The sequence below is a fragment of the Malaya genurostris genome, chromosome 2 (genome assembly GCF_030247185.1).
Source record: "Malaya genurostris strain Urasoe2022 chromosome 2, Malgen_1.1, whole genome shotgun sequence".
Taxonomy (NCBI): domain Eukaryota; kingdom Metazoa; phylum Arthropoda; class Insecta; order Diptera; family Culicidae; genus Malaya; species Malaya genurostris.
Window position 1 is genome coordinate 236,453,781 of NC_080571.1, and position 20,114 is coordinate 236,473,894.

General features: G+C 35.4%; 1 protein-coding gene across 2 annotated transcripts in view; it reads left to right on the top strand.

The window, feature by feature from the left end:
* Positions 1-1,646: 1,646 nt before the first annotated feature.
* Positions 1,647-20,114, top strand: part of LOC131428218 (locomotion-related protein Hikaru genki) — a 45,163-nt gene continuing 26,695 nt past the window's right edge. For both annotated transcript variants that reach the window (XM_058591968.1, XM_058591969.1), the window contains exon 1: positions 1,647-1,787. The gene's annotated coding sequence lies outside the window, so the exon portion shown is untranslated. The remainder of the gene's footprint in view (positions 1,788-20,114) is intronic.

Sequence of the window (20,114 nt, forward strand, 5' to 3'; positions counted from 1 at the left end):
ACAACTGAATATTTTATCATAAAATTGTGATCATATTTCCGATGGCATGTAGAAAAAATTATGTTGATTGGTTAGATACAACAAGAGATATTCACGATCAAAAACTTATCACTCTCTCAGAGGGTAAATTTTGAAAAGGCACCCCATAGTAAAGTAAGTCGTTTTCACGACAAAAAAAAAACAAAACAAAACGTGAATTACTTTGTATTACAAAAGACTCTACGGTTAAAACCTCTATAGTCAAAAAGACAAAATGATCAATGTTTGTGTAAGGAACAGTTGTTTTGGAAAGCAAATTTGGAGCTAGTTTATTAGAAATTAGTTTGGAATGGTTTGTGAACATCAAGCCAATTCGATTTTTTAAAGAGTGATTTTTTGTGGTATCTTTTTGGCAACATTGTTTTTGACAGATCACGTGTGTATCGTGTCTTGTGTCATTGTAAAGCTTGTTCAGTTTAGTCTATAATTGGATCATGAATCGTCATTTGATTTACAATTTAATCATGAATGGGCGCTGGCAAAGTTGGTGGAAGGTCCACTTTTTTTTATCGAAAAATTGTGTTCAGCGACGTAGCAAAATTGTCGCATCTGAAGTGAAGACTAGCCAGAAGCATTGCAAAAGCTTCCAACGCATCTGAAAAAAGTCACAGTTAGGTGTGGAAAGAATACAAAAGATAAAGATAAAAAAGAACATATTCTTTGATTCAGAAATCAATTGCAAAATCAATTAACTACAGTTGGAAATCAACCATTTTGATCCTCCCAACGCTACATTTTATTTTATTAATCGTACTGTTGAATCGAAGATGGGGCATAATGTCAGTAGAGTGACTGTTGTGAGAAAATTCGTAAACCAAAAAATGGTTTTGTTTCTCTGGATTTTTATTCTGTAAATAGAGACATTAGCACTGCTAAAAGTTAATTACTAAGTAGCAATCGTTCATTAGACGTTTAACACGGTTAAAATGTTTGTTTAGTCGAAGCAAAACCTTACATCGAAAAGCTGCCCAATGATATTTTCAGTTTTTTTTTTATATTTTCCAGCAAACGACAACTGCCAAACTTGCATAGAAGAAAGATCTTATGAAAAGATAACGTTTGTGATAAAACTTTTGTTTAGAAAAGTCTTGAATACTTGAACTAGGAAGGGGGCGTTTTATCCAGCAATAATACAATCGTTACCCAAAGAGTAACATAAACTCAGTTGATAAGTTGCACGATCAGTATAAAAAAAGAGGACAGCAACATAACGATTGGGATATGATTTGTATGCAAGATAGTCTGCATAATCCTTTATTCCCTGCACTTTGCTCTCCGTTGAAAATCAAATTGATATCAATGAATATTTTATCCTGCGTGGGAGCAACATATTTCCACATACAGAGAGAAGACGGTTCGCTTTGTGTTGATGTTTTGATTTAGCAGTGAAAGCCGCTTCGAAGGATAGACTGCTTGTCCCCGCGTGAACGCAAACAAACATGTGCTCGTCCTGCCACGTGGTGGTTCGGGTGCTGTGTGACGAAATTTGGTCCGGTCGTGCTTGCTCGGGTCCGGTTCGGATTTGGCGGGAAACATTTCGATTATAGCACCTTCCTTCGACGCATGGCCATTCTCAGCCGCACCGGTGAGAAGGAGCCAATTTCGGTGGCTCCTGCCATCAGTCCGCAGATGACTCTTGAGGTAGTCGGTAGGTTTTCTCTCCAAGTGCGGTGCAGAATGGATACGGTTTAAGATTTTTAGTGAGATATTTTTTTGTGTATGCTGGAAGCTGTATCATAAAAAAATTGGTGAGTTTTTCCTCTTTCTCGGTATTCAACTAATTAGAGATGGACAACGATACCGGATAAGGATGTCCATCGAAATAGACGGGTAATTGCTAGGGAATTGTTGATCAAAATTTAATTAAATGCAAATTACGCCGTGAAGATGAAAGGGCTGAAGAAAATCAGGCACAAGGGTCTTTCTGGGCGGAAATCGGAAAATTTCGTTTGATACTGGAAAGCCCTCGAAGTGATTACATAAACTGTTTCTCATACTATGGTAGATAAACGGAAGAACCGCCCGAGCCGTGCTACAAACATTATCATGCAGAGCAATGCGGAAAAGCAAAAGTTCGTATCGGTTTAGAGATAGAATAAAATGATGAATTAAGCTATCTCGAACCGGAATTGGATTCTGTGGAATATATCACAAACATGGAGCAGCAGAAGGTGCGCATGTACTGAAAAATATATTCTTTTGAGTGCATCACATGTAGTGTTGACTGTGTACTGAACACAAATTTTTACTTCCGAAATGTATTCGTAAGACGTGAGTTCTGGCGAAATGCGTTCGGTGGGTTCATACCATGAATATCGTGTGTTAGGCAAATTTTGTGTTCATGTAAATAGATTAATTATCGTTTAGCATTTTAGAAGCATTGCATACACATTTTTAACTTGAGCATATTGTACTAATATTTTGAAAAATACCTACCGTTTCTAAATTACTAATACCATCAATACCATTGAATCATTTGTTAGTTGCAGTTTCTGATAATATATATCTTTTATGTGATATGATTCGGTATCATTCGATTACAGCAAACATCAAGAAATTATTCATACTTGTTGCTCCTTTTGAATAGGGGGGAGTAATTTATCTTTCACATCGCACAATCTATTCTACTATTTCTAAATTAAGGGATGGGGCGGGGGAAGTGGTGACATTTTGGTTTAATGATTGTTTGAGATATTTATTGCATATAAAAACCTGCATTGTCTTTAGTGACTACCCATATGTATTATATCATTGAACATTTACAACTTTAATAAAATATTATTATTGTAGAATAACATTAGTTCAACATGCTACAGAGCAGCGTGCATTAAATTTGCATTAAAGATATAATAAAGCAATATCTTACAACAGCTTATTTACGTAGCAGTGTGTAAAGGCTACCAGACTAAAAAGGCATTTTACCGTCATCCAAAGATCAACTCCATAAAATAAGTATATGCTGAAAAAAATGTATAAATTTAAATGTTAGATCCGAAAAAATACTTCAAATTTGTAATAAAAGAAAAAATATGTGTCGTTCAATTTATTTCAAATTCGTATCACATAATTTTTCACGAATTCCAAATTATTTTTCAAGCTTTTCAAATTAAATTGCTCATGTTGACATCTTAAGGAAAAATCAAGTCATATGCTGTAACAGCACATAAACAATTATAAAGCAGACCTACGACTTGGTGGTCTTACACTTGAAACCCCTGTTTTAATCCACCTAGTGGTGTAATGATACCTTTCTCATATTACTCATAACATCATAAATATTACAATGGAATTCGCGCAAAAACAATTGTTCATTGAATAGAAGTAGGAAAATTTATTCGGACTTAGTCTAACAAACTCTAGTAATCTGGAAATAGTATCCACAACAAATTGAGGAATTCCGTAAAAAACTGTAAGACTTTTTTTTTGAACCTATAAGTTTGTGAAAATCGATTTGGCCATCTTGAAGAAAGTTTAATGATTTGCAGTTTTTAATCACCATTTCCAATCCTTTCGAAACCGGATTCAGATGACCGGAATAGCCGAAGTTGGATCGTTTGCCAGCATCCAATATGAAACGACATTGACATTCTTTTATCTTTTTTTTCGTCTTTTACCAATATCACACACTAGTAGCAGACATCCGTAACCGTTACGTTTTCTTTATAGCGTGTACGAAATAGAACAAAGCACGCATCGTGTTTTCCTCTTCCACGTTGTACGTACCGGTGTTGTACATTACATGGCGATTTTAGAACACTTTGACACTCATCACCCTGTAACTGCGGAAGCGGAGGTTAGATCTGGATGAAATTTCACAATAGCTTTAAAGATAATATGAGCTATAATTTAAATTAAGATTTGTGAAAATTGGTTCAAGCATCACACAGAAATCGAAGTGAATTCTAGTTTTGGAGTTTTTCTTCACCACTTTCGGTGCTTCCGGAACAGGAGAAGGGGGGGGGGGGGACCAGTAGTGCTTAATTAAGTTTTATACCTACAAACGAACCAGCTCTGCAAACTAAAGGAATTTATCAGACAATTTTATGGGATTTGTACCTGTTTTTGACCATCGTTTGTGAAAAAATACTAATGAAATTTGTCTTTTTCCACTTATCATTTTTTAGTTCCGGAACCGGAAGTCGGATCCAGATAAAATGTTTTATTTTTTAGGAAACTATAAGACCTTTCATTTGAATCGTAGATAGCGAAAATCGGTTAAGCCATTTCAGAGAAAATTCAGAGCACACTTTTTCTCTAATTTTCACATATTACCACGTAACTCCGGAACTGGAAATCGGATCCAAATTAATTTAATAGCAGGCTATGGGACCATAATACCTTTTATTTGAATCTTGATTTGTGAAAATCGGTTCAAACATGTCTGAAAACAGTGAGTGCATATTACAGTGAGTGAATTATATACATGATTTGAATCAGACCGCAAGGAAGCAGATTTTATCGGTCACTGTTGAACTTTCAGTTGCTTGGATATATGTTTAATTTATTAGTTTCTATTTTCTACGTTATATTATGGTTTTACTACCGATAGTAAATCCGAATACGTCATTGGATTAAAACGACACTTCCCAGAGTCTAAAATATTTGTTGATTACATATTTTGGCAGTGGAAAAAGCGTATATAAAAAGTTTCGAATATTCCATAGATTTTTATATAAATAAATCAGAATAAAGAACAAATTTCCCTGAACAATCCAATAATATTCATCTTCTTCCTTCTTCTGGTTGGCATCACTTCACTTGAGATGCCGTCGATGGATGGCTTGGCATCTTAGGCTATATTTCCAGTTAATTTCCGTTTATATTTCATTGGACTTTATTTTCACTCGACTACCAACGAAAACCTCGTTGTGTAGCAACGTCGAGTCGCTAAAGTGGAGGAGACCGGGACGAAATTGACCACTTGCAATAATTCGAACAATACATTTTTCATCCCGTCGGCTAAGCCCTCTATACGTGAGCCCGAGCATTGGCTACAATTGACTTATGTTTATTTAACATGCCATCCAATCAGTTGAACCTCAATAGTCGGTGAGTGTGACATTTTTCGATATTTTCATCAAAATTAAAAATTTTTTAGTTTCAAAATGTTTGAATTGTAGAATGTATTTCCAGGAACAAATCATATTCAGTGAGTGTTTTTAGCGAATTTTGGTGCGTACAAGTTGTTTTTGTGATGAAATAAATTTTGTTTGTGTTATGACTTCTTAAAATCGAAACGGAGTGTAAATTACCCTCTTTTAGTGGCCCGAGAATGGCCACCAAACTTGGTCTGAGTCGTGAATTAATTGTTGGTTTTTACCAAAACTTACTGATTCTATGAAGCTCAACATTACTTTCGAGTACGTATCAACAAAACAGTCAAAAAAATCCCAAATCTTGAGCATAATCAATAATCACAAATACGACATTCGGCCACATACTAACAGACAGGACACTTAAATTGGATTCTTTAATCATTTCAACGATCATCTCGAATATTTGTTTAGTTGGGTCAGTACTCGCATGTGTCACGATGGCGCCACGTTACACTATCAAAAACATGCTGTCTGTCATCTTGACTGTGTTTATTATTTTTTTTTTTCATTTACCAACAGAGTTGCCATTCATACAGAATTACCTGTAATGTATTGATTTGTATACGTCCATGCTAATTTCATGCAGGATACAGATTTAATACATATTGCCAAAACTATATAACTACTTCTCATCCTCCAACGCAATACAAAATCGAACCCGTATTGTTACAATTTTTACTTGCTTCTGCTCTGCCGTCACTTAATTTCGGGTGAAAATTACCAACACAATCGAAAATAGTCTAGAAGAACAAAGTTAAATATATTATCAACGTAATCCAATAATTTATTGCGACGATTCATTTTCAAATATTATGATGAAATCAGGCATCTCTGCCAGCAGCTGATCGGTGTTGACAAATGAGGAGGAACCAACTAGTAAATAAACTTTTACATAACACAAGGGGTGTACCGATAGTAAATAGTTCGCGCAGTACAATATAGGTGAAACTAGTGCATCACGAAAATTAACTTTTATAAGAATTTACTCATACTGTCATGTCTGTTAGTCTGTGATTTGGCATCGACAGCATAAAAGATGAGCGAAGATTCCGAGCTATCGAACGATTTGGACAATATTCTGCGTTTACTGGGACAAATTACTTAATAATCAGCGCCACAAAGTTGGCATAGAATGCTCCCACAGAGCTCACCCGGATTCTGCGCTCAAGCTATAGCATTTTCACATGCGTGAATTGCTTCCCTGAAACAGTGAATCTGATTATTAGTGAAACGTTTTTTATTATTCATTTAAATTTTGATCTCAACTCAAAAACAATTGCATTTTATTTCACATATTTTTTCCCATCATTTATCGTATTTCTTTGACAAAATCAGTAATTTTAAATTAAAATTATATTTTTCATGTACAATACCTCAAACCTGTAACTAAAAGTTGTAGCTTTCGAACAGTATCCAACATTCTGAGTGAAAACATTATGTTTCTCACTAGTTTTTGAGTAAGGCCAAAAGTGGCCATTTTCGCCCAGGTCTCCCCTACGGATAAAAATTCTTTGTTTCTCGCGAAATACTCGAATTTTAACCGCACTAACACGACACAACGTGCTCACTCGATGATAGTTTTACTTGAAGTGTTAGTTAATATTAACAGCATACAAAAAACTGTTTGAAGATTTTAAAAAATTGCTTTCTCTTTTATATTTTTTCTCATGAATCGAATACACTAAGGTCTTTTTTATGCGGTCTTTTTTATGCGACTTTTTTATGCGAATTTTCGGAGTTATGCGTTTTTTTTATGCGAAGTTTCAGAGTTATGCGGTTTTTCATGCGAATTTTCAGAGTTATGCGATTTTCTTTTGTGCGGTTTTTTTATGCGAATTTTCAGAGTTATGCGTTTTTTTTAATGCAAAGTTTCAGAGTTATGCGGTTTTTTATGCGAATTTTCAGAGCTTTGTGTTTTTTTTTTTATACTAACATACAAAAATTTGTTAAAACTCGATCAATCATATGTCAGTGACTTTCCTTGGTATGTGTGATTCATTTTTATGGAGGAAACGTAAAATGGAATGATATTGGGCGCTGTTTTCAAATCTGGGGAATTCTTATAGTTCTTGAAAGGTTCGGTGTAAAATTATGATTTATCACTCGAACCAATCCCGATCGTGAGCTGATAATTTCAAATTTCATCTGAGATGTTCAAGTATATAGGACAGTTTTGAATCATACGTTTGGTGACAACACGTGAATAATCTTTTTTTTTGTCAACATTGGTAAGGTTTTATCCAGCCTCCTGCTTGGCCGCCATGTTCTTGAGACCATCTTTTTTTCCGCGAATACGACAACAACGAAAAAGTTTGTAAACATAAATAATAGTTTGTTGATGCTAAGTATCTGTGATTTGTTGAAACGAAGTTGATTTTTATATGTATGATTATAAATGTGATATCGTTATGAAACGTGCGATGCCAAATTGTAATACTGACTTCCACAATCGATAATGTGTTGTATTTTACTTCATTTTGTTTACTTTGCTCTCATTGACTTGCTAGCTTTGAAAGCCCCAAAGGACCGAGATGTTGGTTACGATCACCCCCCCTCCTCCCCCCTTCTATGGAAGCTGGTTCCTGAAACCGACGCATTTTGTTTTGGTGGCGTTTTTGTCAACAATATGTCAACCATACAATCAAACCACACTGGTGTCAAAAGTTATTTTTTTTTATTTAAAAGATATTTTATTCAGGCCTATTTGAGTACAAACTTTACGTGGCCGATTTAGCTGAGTTTTTAGATAATTTTTTTTGTATTGGATCTCGTTGTCACCCTTTTTCTAGGGGGAGAGGAGCTTCCATTTTCCTCCTGCGAGGATTTAGGGGCAGTTTGTTCGTGGCTCGTCTCGTCATCCATTGCCGTGGTATTGTTGTTGATTTCGTTGCTAGTTGCTGTAGATGCGCCTTGTTGTACATTGTTTGCAGTTGCTGGTTGGTTAGCTGGTAAGCTGTTAATTGCAGCTGGTGTACTATGTTCTATAGGGGATACGTTGGATGGTTTCGTTGAAGGGGATGCTTCACTATTGTTGGTGACTGTCACAGGTGTACTGGGGTTGCTTGGAGTTGGTGTGAAGGAAGCACCGTTGTACTTTGGTGTAGTTGTCTCCTTATTTAGTTTATCACATGGCTTACCGTAGTGAACAGCTTTTTGGCAATATTGACTTGTGGCCATCTGATTGTCATAGGTAACAAGTGATTTGCACGGGATTCTTGTATCCTGACCGAATGTTACATAAGAAGGTATAGGCCTCCTCAAGCGCATGCGTAACAAATGTACGCCATTTAGAATACCGGGGAAAGAATTCTTCCACTTTTCTTTTTCGATAGAGAGAATCTCTCCTTATTGGGACATGGTTTTGCGAATATAAGGATCGATGACGCTTGAGGGAAGATCATGCACACGCACTTCTATAGAACTATCTTCCATATATACTGGAATGTTGTTCTTGATATTTGATTTTTGATGCTCCACATAGTGCACATTATTATTGTCTTTAGCGAATTGAATTGCATCCAACTCTTTATAGAATTGGATATAAACAACATTTTTGGTCTTATTGCATTGAAGTAAATGCACACGTTTAATGTCAATGCATTTGCTCCTTAAGCAAATCTTCAAGTTCTCATATCGAAGGTCAAATTTTGCACTGTCTGAAGTCAACAATAATTGTATTCTTTCGTACCGGCGGTAGCTTTTGTTCGTTTAGTTAACTCATTTCGAGGTCGTTCTATTGTTCACTACACAATACTGTACTTGGTTTCTTCTGTCCCGAACGTAAGCGGTTTTTGTTTATCGACTGACTTGGATGAAACCGAACTGAAAAGTTAATTTCTTCAAACCCAACATAAATATAACTGTAGTCTAGTATTCTCTATAAAACAAGTAATTTGACCTCTATTTGAATAAGAAAAAGAAATTGTGGTTTATTATTATATTCCATCGAAATCGTTTTCTTATGTTGATGCAACCGCATGAAGAAAAATGTGAACGTGTGAACACTGCTTGAACACAGCATTTGATAGCGAACTAGAACCAAAAAATCAAAGTTTTCGGCTTCAAGCCAATTGTATGCAATTGACAATCGTGCCACCGGGGTGGTTACGATAGTACTGGCTAGAGCGCCTTATTGTTGCCACCGGGCTGGTTTCATCATCTGCATTCGTTCAAACTCCAGAAAATAGAAGAAATCGTCATAAATTGTTCATAATACAAGGGATATGTCAACAGCATCACACTATCTCGTGGTGATCACGCTGGCTGGAATCTATGTTTGGCTCGATTTATTCTCAAAACATGGGAAATTGTTTTCGGAATTTATCAAATCGCAATCGAAAAATTGTTTGCGATAGGAAACTCTTTGGATAAAGTATTTCCCATATAAATCTTTAGATTTTGGAGAAAAAAAAACAATGCGAAGTTATTTCTAGATCTTACACGCAAATTTTAAAAGTTAACTTTTTTTTGAATCAAATAATTGCGCAAATTTCAGCAGTGAAGAGTTCCCAGACTCTTCTTTCAAATAATCAAATGTTCATGGAATATTTTAATATCCAAATGTTCAGAGAGCATCGATGAGCCTGCATTCAATAATTCTACGGTAATTGGCATATTGTCGCAAAACTGAAATGTAGAGGCGCTGCTTGTTTAGAGATGATACTTTCAGCAAGAGCTGTCAAATCGGTAGGAAAATTTCTAATTACTCCACCTTTTCAACGATTTCTTATGAAAACGGGAAAATTCATTTGAAAAATCATAGTAGAAGTTGAAGAAAAAGTTTTTACTCTGAGGTGGTAATGTTGATCTTAGTTCATTGTGCGAAATCTACCGTTTATTCAGAATAGAGCATTGAAGTTGGTTTGATACCATTTTTAAAATGCCTGGAAATAACAAATAAAGTATCCAAAATAAATAGTACTCGATCGCTATACATTCTAGTCCTCGAGAAATCAACATTACACTGGTTTCTGTTCAAAAAAATGTGGATCCGAAAAAACCTAACCTTACCCAATTTCACACATTTCTGAAGATTTTTCATGTTTATTCGTAGTTTACACTAAAAAAAGAAGTAGTAATCACTTTGAAATCGATTTTCTTCTACTCCGACTGTACTTTTATTGCTGATATCTATTTGTACTATCGAATAAACGATAAAAATGTTGCAAATCACTACTTCGAATTGTATCGATTCGAGACTGCTAGCACTCTAATGTCTATTACAAATTTACGAGCAAATCTAAAAATAAAGTTTAATCAATTGCGAGTAATAAAACTTCGAACGGTATGGATGTTCGATCTAACAACTCGAATGTGACGTTCAAAGTTTTGTACAACTAGTACAAAATTGAAATCGAACAAAAAATGGTTGGATAATAATTTCAGAACGTTAGCTTTTGAAATGTTGAAGGTAGGATAGGACAGATGATGGGTAGATGGGCAAAATACTTTTTAGACTAGAAACAGGAAATCCACCAGGACTGAAGTGACGCTGCAGGAGTTTTCAACTTCCTGCATACATTTTAAATTATACCGAAATTGTTAGGTACTGGGGTGTACTGACTTTTATTTCGTGTTTGCATTTCCCAGGGGTGAAACTGTGTTCAACTTCTGTTTCAAATTTTGTTACAGAGTAGTCTAGCTAGTCTCCAGAAACTGCTTGTTGCAAATCATTCGAACGTTTGAATATGCATTCAATTTTAATTTTTCTACCAGTTATATTTCTAGCATTCCAAATTATATTTTTTTATGTGAGTCCAATAGCTTTGGAATTTGGAATTGATCACTTTACTCAATACTGTAACAGATTTCATTTTATGAGTGACTTTTTTCTGAGCTGTCACAAAATGAAAAAGAAATTAACGGAATAAAAATAACGTGTACTATTTCATGTAATTGTAAACAGTATTTTAAGTGACAACGTTTATCTTTAATCCTAGTCAAAAAATGTTAATTTTCGAATGTAAGTTATTGACAATGACAACTACATTTGTTCCGAAGAGCAGTCAGTATACCAAACAAATTAATTCTCAAGAGAGTCATAAATCACACAAACAACCGAGGCAATTAACATTTTTGCGGGAATTGCCAGTTCGATACTTTTCCGACACCTACAAGCAAACCGTGTATCATCGTCCCAGCTCCACTTAGACCATCCCTACGGGGAGCAGACATGTAAGGAAATCCTTTTTCCAAGTCACGATTTTGATACATCTCTTGTGAAAATCAGCTTGTACATTCAACCGGTCTGGCTATATTTACACTTGAGCTGTGTTTTCTATACTCTACGAGGAACGATATAAAATCACATATCCGGAACTGTGGAACACGCCAGGAAGTACGGTGAGATGAATGTTTTGTATCCGCTTGGAGAAAGTGCTAAAGCAGAAGCTTAAAAGAAAAAACAATGAAATGATTTTTCCTGCCAGTTTAACGAATATGGTCACGATGCCTGCTCTTTTGAGCTGGCCGCGGGTTGGCTGACTGTGTGCAATGTATGTGAAAGTATTACTTGTTTTTTACTTGAAATTAATTGTTTGTTTCTCATGCCATATGTTGCCTTTAGTTTTCTTTTGAAGTTGGTAAGCCTTCTAGAATTATCCTAATTTATTAAAGACGTAGACTTTAGTGTCGGAAGAAAGAGTTCAGTATCGATCTGGTTAAAATGTTGAAACAATTGTTGGGTAAAATCGAACTATAACTGATTTAAGTTAGAATGCGTTTATTTTAAAAAATCATTGAGTTTTGATACTTTGATGTCCCATATAAACCTATCATAGTTCGTTATAGGCACTAACACACAGTGACGTTTGTGTTTTTGTTGTTTTGTTATACGCACTGGAGATAAAGAACTAGATTGACTAATCCACGTGAAATACATCGTACATGCATTGGTTCTGTCACAGTTGATGGTATAGTCAATAAATCTGTACATTGTTTATCATATTGGTATTCATTATTGACAATGATAGGTGGGCTAGGGCAGGTGTAACGCACGATCTCATCGGTAAAGAACCTACTTTACTAGGCACAAGATTCACTTTTGGGATACATTCAATCATGCTTGTCTAACAGAGGCCCGGGGCCGTGTGTTACATATCATTCGAATCGGTTCTTTGAGATCGCAAACGGTATACAAACACATGGAGTTTTGGGGTTGAAAATGCCAATAAAGAAAAGCTCCAAAAAACGGAACTCACCTCGATTTCTCAGCAACCGTTAAACCGATATTCACAAATCATGATTTCAATTAAAGCTCTTATTGTCCTAAAAGATACGGTACAATTTCATCCAGATCCCACGTCCGGTTCCGAATTTATAGAGCGATGAGTGTCAAAACATTCAAATCGTCACTAAAAAATACGATGAAAAACCGGTACGCGTCGGTACGTGAGATACGGAAGAAGAATACACCACCGTCTGTGATACGTTCGCAGCGTGATTTGTTCAATTTCGTATAGCGTGAATGGTTGCCACATTTAAATCTATATCTTCAGCTGAAAAATAGGTAAATCTGTGAATCTTTTAGGCAATTTGTACCTACTTGTTAGTATTATCACAAAATCATGATAACGATGTTTTCTTTGAAAGTCTACTTTTTGCTTTTCTCAAATAGAAAGTTGGCCCGGAGGGCTAAGTGTTCTATACCATTCGACACAGTTAATCGTTAAGTTCCCAGTTTCCAATTCCAGAACTACCGGAAATAGTGGTCAAAAACTCTAAAACGAGACTCACTCAATTTTCTTTTTTTTAAGATTTCCACAAACTTACACTCAAATGAAAGTTCCTATAATCTCATACGTTGTTGTTTAATTTTATTCGGGCCCGATTTCCGGTTCCAGAACTATAGGGTGAAGTGTGTTTAATCATTTTGTGGGAGGATGCAAAATAAAAAAAAACTTATTAACTTGACATAACTGATTACAAATTGAATAGGTTATGTCAGTTTATACCCAAAGAAAGTTTGAAGATTGAAAAAAAAATTCTTGACAGAATCTTCTAGTGATAATTTTAAAAATATAAGTAATATGAGAAAGGATTCATTACACAACTATGTGGATAAAAAACGGTTATTTTAAATGGGCATGGTTGATAAATGCATGATCTTAAATTTTCAAAATAGTTATAATATTTGGATATGTCTAAATTTTTGAAAAATGTGGGTAGGTATTGTCTTTTTGTCCCTCCAAAAAAATTATTTTACTAGTAATATTTTATCATATAACACTTTTTTTCTGTTATCCCCATAGTTCTTTTCCGTAATCGTTCATATTTTACTACAATTTTTAAACTAATTTACTTCAATGTGAAATGTGCTTTACTTTAAAATGTTCGAATTCGCTTAATGATCTGTAACAGTTCGGCTGAAAAGTTCGTATCGTTTAATAGAAACACACATTTTTTTTGCCAAAATTCGTTTTTATTATTCAACATAATTGCCATCAGAGGCAATACAGCGATTATAGCGATCTTTCAACTTTTCGATACCATTTTTGTAGTACGATTTGTCCTTTGCCTCAAAATAGGCCTCAGTTTTAGCGATTACCTCCTCATTGCTTCTAAATTTTTTACCAGCGAGCATTCTCTTGAGGTCTGAGAACAGGAAAAAGTCACTGGGGCCAAATCTGGAAAATACGGTGGATGAGGGAGCAATTAGAAGCCCAATTCGTTCAATTTCAGCATGGTTTTCATCGACTTGTGACACGGTGCATTGTCTTGATGAAACAAAACTTTTTTCTTCTTCAAATGAGGCCGTTTTTTTTAAATTTCGTCCTTCAAACGCTATATAATAGTCTCTGTTGATGGGTTTTCCCTTTTCAAGGTAGTCGATAAAAATTATACCATGCGAATCCCAAAATACAGACGCCATAACCTTACCGGCCGATTGTTGAGTCTTTCCACGCTTTGGGTTCGGTTCATCGCGTGCAGTCCACTCAGCTGACTGTCGATTGGACTCCGGAGTGAAGTGATGGAGCCATGTTTCGTCCATTGTTATATATCGACGAAAAAAATCGGTTTTATTTCGATATAACAGCTCCAAACACTGCTCAGAATCATCAATTCGTTGTTGTTTTTGATCGATTGTGAGCTCACGCGGCACCCATTTTGCACAAAGCTTTCTCATATCCAAATATTCGTGAATAATATGTCCAACACGTTCCTTTGATATCTTTAGGGTGTCAGCTATCTCGATGAACTTCACTTTACGGTCATTGAAAATCATTTTGTGTATTTTTTTCACGTTTTCATCGGTAACAGCCTCTTTTGGACGTCCACTGCGTTCATCGTCTTCGGTGCTCATATGACCAGTACGAAATTTTGCAAACCACTTACGAATTGTTGCTTCGCCCGGTGCTGAGTCTGGATAACACTCATCTAGCCAGTTTTTGGTATCGGCGGCACTTTTTTTCATCAAAAAGTAGTGTTTCATCAACACACAAAATTCCTTTTTTTCCATTTTTTCACAATAACAAAAGTAGCTTCACTCAAAATGCAATATCTCACAAACTAATAATCAGACATCTGTCAAATTTATACACGTATCTTTTGAAGGTTGGTACTAACTGAAAATGGTATGGATTTAATTCTAGTGGCGCCCACTCATAGAAACGATACGAACTTTTCAGCCGATCAGTTAGTAATAATTTTTGTGCCCCCTCAATATTTCATGGAACTTGCCGCCCCTGGTCGTAATTTAAAAAAAAACATGAAACAAGAAACGTCCTTTATCTACAAACCATGAAAACCACGAAAAACGTATTCAATTGACGTTATCAACCACACAACTCTAATACATTTTTCCTAGGAGGTATTGACATTTCTGGTGAACATATCCAAAAATTGAAAAAAATCGGTTCAGTGTTATGTGTTAAGTTAAGATATTTCAAGACGTCATTTTGAGCAACGATGCGAAAAGCGGAAAAAAATTCTTCTGTTGTGGTTCAAAACTATTTCGATTTGTAAGTTTTGCTAGGTCCGAACAAACTTCAGTTAATTGAAGAATTCCATAGTAATTTATATGATAATGAATTATGAGAAAAGCATTATCACACATTATTATAAGGTGGGTAAAAACAGGTTTTTCATATAATATTAAGAAGGAAATATATTCGATAAACAAAAGTTACTGATTGGAATCTATCGAACTGGCAATTATCGAATGTTTAAAGTTTTTGCCATTTTTTTATGGGATGGCCATCAGTGTGCAAAGAGATTTTTGCTTTCCAGTTGTCGGTTTTCGTTCTCAGACAAGGCCAAGTGAAAACTAATACTTTCTTAACTATTGGATTATGTGATTATTAACAGAAATGTTAGTTTATTTATTAACGTTTAATTTATATTGCCATGGAAAAAGCAACATTTGCAATATTGCAATTTTCTGGTTGATGGGGCCTCCGTGTAAATCAGAAAAAATGGCATAATTTGCTATCAAACTGAAAATTCATTTGAGCTTTTGACCCTGTTAATAGTTAGATGTTCTTAGGCCGGAGTTGAGCAAAGGATGAAAATTTAAATTGTATTTCAGTGTTCAATTCCTTCAATCGGTTGTAGGTTTCTCGCAATATAGTGGGCGTTAGCCTTTTTTGAACAGCTTGGCTGTATCCGTCTTTCCTAATTGGTACACAATCACGTTGACCAGGCTTTGATCAGCTAAGTTTCATCATCCTCGTAAAATTTCATAACGGTGTTTTTAATATTTTCATCTAGTTCACTGGCTGCCCTCGATCCAATAGTGAAATGCACACTGCTCTCATTCAGTAATATTTTTGCTTCTGTTTCCGTATATAATGTTAATGTTTTTCTAATTTTCTCGGCTGTTCATGGCTTAGGCAGTACAGTTAAGAGTTGAAATTGTTCAGCTCTTGGCTTACCTTCAGTGGAAAACTTTCCTTTGAGCTGCTCAATTCTTTCATGCACCTTGTCGATTCCTCCTTCATCAAAACTAACCTCTTTGTTTCGTGCAAATATATGACTTTTAATGATGTTTATTATCTCGTGATATTTCTCAATGATATATTCAACAGAACTAATTTTTATTTTGGCAAATGGGGGCCCCGGCATTACTCAAGATTTATATAAACTTTTTAGATGTGTTCTGGAATGAACGTTTGAGACCGTTGTCTCTATTGATGTTGCTGACGTCGCTTCTAATGTTTTCAATCTGAGAACTGGCAGCTCACTTACAACCACAAATGCACATTTGCCATTTTGAAATTAGTTGTTTTTATCACGATACACCTAACAACAAACAGATGAAAGTACAATTCAGACGATCATTCAACTTCCGTCAACGTTAACGGTGCTTTGCCCGTAGTGTAGATTAGTTTAAGGCTTTCATTATTGACACGAATACACGGTTCGGAAGTGAAAACGTTCCGTGAGGCTAACATAGTGTTAAATAAGCGTTACAAACAGCTCCTTTCCATTACCATTCCTTGGCAGTAACGGTCACCTGATATAACGTGTAAATCGTACTTTAGCCGAATAACATATGATGTTTGTTTTCATCGCGAAATATCCCAGCGAAATATTGAATTTTTAACGAAATATTTAATTTCTAGGCAGAAGACTCTTAACGTCAGTGATTTTCCACAAGGGTATAGAAAGTTCTATTCGTGTTTCTGTTGTTGCTTGTGTTGTTTCCTAACTCTGAACATCCATACAAGCATCTTCCTCTTCACTACTCGATAATTCATCGCTACTAGATATACCAGTTTGTTTGTTCAATTCAAAACGACATGAATTGCAAATTTTAGATTTTTGTTAAGCAGATTTTTTTCAATAAATCCTAGTTCAACTAATTTGACAATATTACTTTCCGAGAGATCTCGTCAATTTTGAAAAACACATTTATTCATTTTGTACTTCATTCTTCAATTCTGAACGATTTCTTGTTTTCACTTGATTATCATTTGCCTATCACTTGTTTCTCACTAGCTTATTTATTCGTAGTACCAGATTGTTTTATATACAAACATTTAAAAACCTTTTGTAGCGTTTTCAAATATTATTTCTCCATTTAAAAAAAGAAAGTATTTTATTTTGGACAACAGTTACAACATTTTAAGAAAAAAAAATCAAAAATTCATCTCATGAGATGCTTGAATCTTAAGTGTTATTTTCAACAGATCGGCTGAAAAGTTCGTATCGTTTCTATGAGAGGGCGCCACTAGAATTAAATTCATACCATTTTCAGTTAGTACCAACCTTCAAAAGATACGTGTATAAATTAGACAGCTGTCTGATTATTAGTTTGTGAGATATTGCATTTTGAGTGAAGCTACTTTTGTTATTGTGAAAAAATGGAAACAAAGTAATTTAGTGTATTGATGAAACACTACTTTTTGATGAAAAAAAGTGCCGCCGATACCAAAAAATGGCTTGATGAGTGTTATCCAGACTCTGCACCGGGCGAAGCAACAATTCGTGGTTTGCAAAATTTCGTACTGGTCATATGAGCACCGAAGACGATGAACGCAGTGGACGTCCAAAAGAGGCTGTTACCGATGAAAACGTGAAAAAAATACACAAAATGATTTTCAATGACCGTAAAGTGAAGTTCATCGAGATAGCTGACACCCTAAAGATATCAAAGGAATGTGTTGGACATATTATTCACGAATATTTGGATATGAGAAAGCTTTGTGCAAAATGGGTTCCGCGTGAGCTCACAATCGATCAACAACAACAACGAATTGATGATTCCGAGCAGTGTTTGGAGCTGTTATATCGAAATAAAACCGATTTTTTTCGTCGATATATAACAATGGACGAAAGATGGCTCCATCACTTCACTCCGGAGTCCAATCGACAGTCAGCTGAGTGGACTGCACGCGATGAACCGAACCCAAAGCGTGGAAAGACTCAACAATCGGCCGGTAAGGTTATGGCGTCTGTATTTTGGGATTCGCATGGTATAATTTTCATCGACTACCTTGAAAAGGGAAAACCATTAACAGTGACTATTATATAGCGTTATTAGAGCGTTTGAAGGACGAAATTTAAAAAAAACGGCCTCATTTGAAGAAGAAAAAAGTTTTGTTTCATCAAGACAATGCACCGTGTCACAAGTCGATGAAAACCTTGCTGAAATTGAACGAATAGGCTTCGAATTGCTACCTAATCCACCGTATTCTCCAGATTTGGCCCCCAGTGACTTTTTCCTGTTCTCAGACCTCAAGAGAATGCTCGCTGGTAAATAATTTAAAAGCTATGAAGAGGTAATCGCTGAAACTGAGGCCTATTTTGAGGCAAAGGACAAATCGTACTACAAAAATGGTATCGAAAAGTTGGAAGATCGCTATAATCGCTGTATCGCCTCTGATGGCAATTATGTTGAATAATAAAAACGAATTTTGGCAAAAAAATGTGTGTTTCTATTAAACGATACGAACTTTTCAGCCGAACTGTTAGAATAAAAACAAAAACAAATTTGTCTACATTACTAATTATTTTTACAGGAGTCTAAAAAAAGGTCGAAATACAAAAGGCAGAATAACGAAAGGCCGAAATATATAAGGCCGACGATGTTCTTATCTACCACATAAAACCAAAACTTCGGAAGGCCTAGCATAACACTCCGAAGTTGTATATATGATGACGAGTGAGTGAATTACAAGATATTGTTCAATTTTTTCACGAAAAAAAGTGACATTTTTAGCGGTAATCCACGAGTTGTCTATAATTAAACTACATATTAGTTATAAAAAAATTGATTTCTTTTACCTGAGGAGAACAGATATTTATTTGAATCTGGCATCCCTGCAGTGAAGTTTATTATTGTTTATGTGATCCGAGACAACCTTTTTTCATTCTTCCTCTACCAACAACTGTCTTTCGTGATCAACTTTGTGAGTTCTTTTTGCTGATCTAATTTTTCACCAGTTTTTAGCGTTGTAAAGTGCTGTGCTATAATTGTGGTACAAAGTATTTGGTAGGAGTTCTAACGATTTATATTTTATAATACTGGTAGATAATTTCATTCCCATTTAAAAAACTATTTCGTCCATTAGTGTTGCAAATTGTCAGTCATGTCAAATGACTAGTGTTGGTTATTCCCGATAATTTGACAAAAGCTGCTCGATTTTTATATATATTGTACACAACATTTTCAATCCGGTAGAAGATGCTACAAGAACTCGTATCTCTCAATGCATGAACCATGAGCGAATTTTTCTACATACATCTTTATTTCATACTCTGAATATTTCACGGCCCTTGAAAAAAAAATACAATCTGGTAATAAACGGTGCTGTGTGGAATTCATCAAGAAATAATCGCCAGTTTACAATTATCGCAGAAAATCGAATCGATGTTTCGACTTGATGATTCTCATACTAGGTTGCAATATTTCAAAACCCTTGTATGGAGCATTCACATACATTTTCATAGACACAACTTATACAAAAAGTTATATGCACATAGTTAGAATAAGCGATAATAGTAAAATGATTCTATCGCAGTTATCCACTGCCCATACAGAATCGGATCGAGAAACGAGAATAAGCGACTGTTTGTTGCTTCAGTGAGAAGTTCCCCACAACAGCGAGCTAACCTTTGATTTTCAGACAGGTCATCGAGAGAAATTCGCTCTCGCACTGATGTCTATTCTATTTTAAATGAACTATGCCGGTTTTTTGTTGATGCGATGCTATCCGTCTCTCTTTGATGGCACTGATTGAATCGTGTGAAGAGTTGCTAGTGAGCGTTCTTTGATACGATAAAAGCCATCCTTGCAAATGACCTTGACAGACTGACTAAAATCGTCGTCAACTGTAATCGGTACGGTCAAAGTGTCTGTCAAATGAGTTACTCGATAGTTCTATGACCAAGTAGAAGTATACTCAGTCAAAGACAGACGACTTTTTTGTTTTCTCTCTCATTCTCCTATTCCCTGTTGAAGTAAAAAAATTCCATGAGAGTACTAACATAAACATAAATTGATAAAGTTTATTGTTCTTTGCAAAAAATCATCGGACT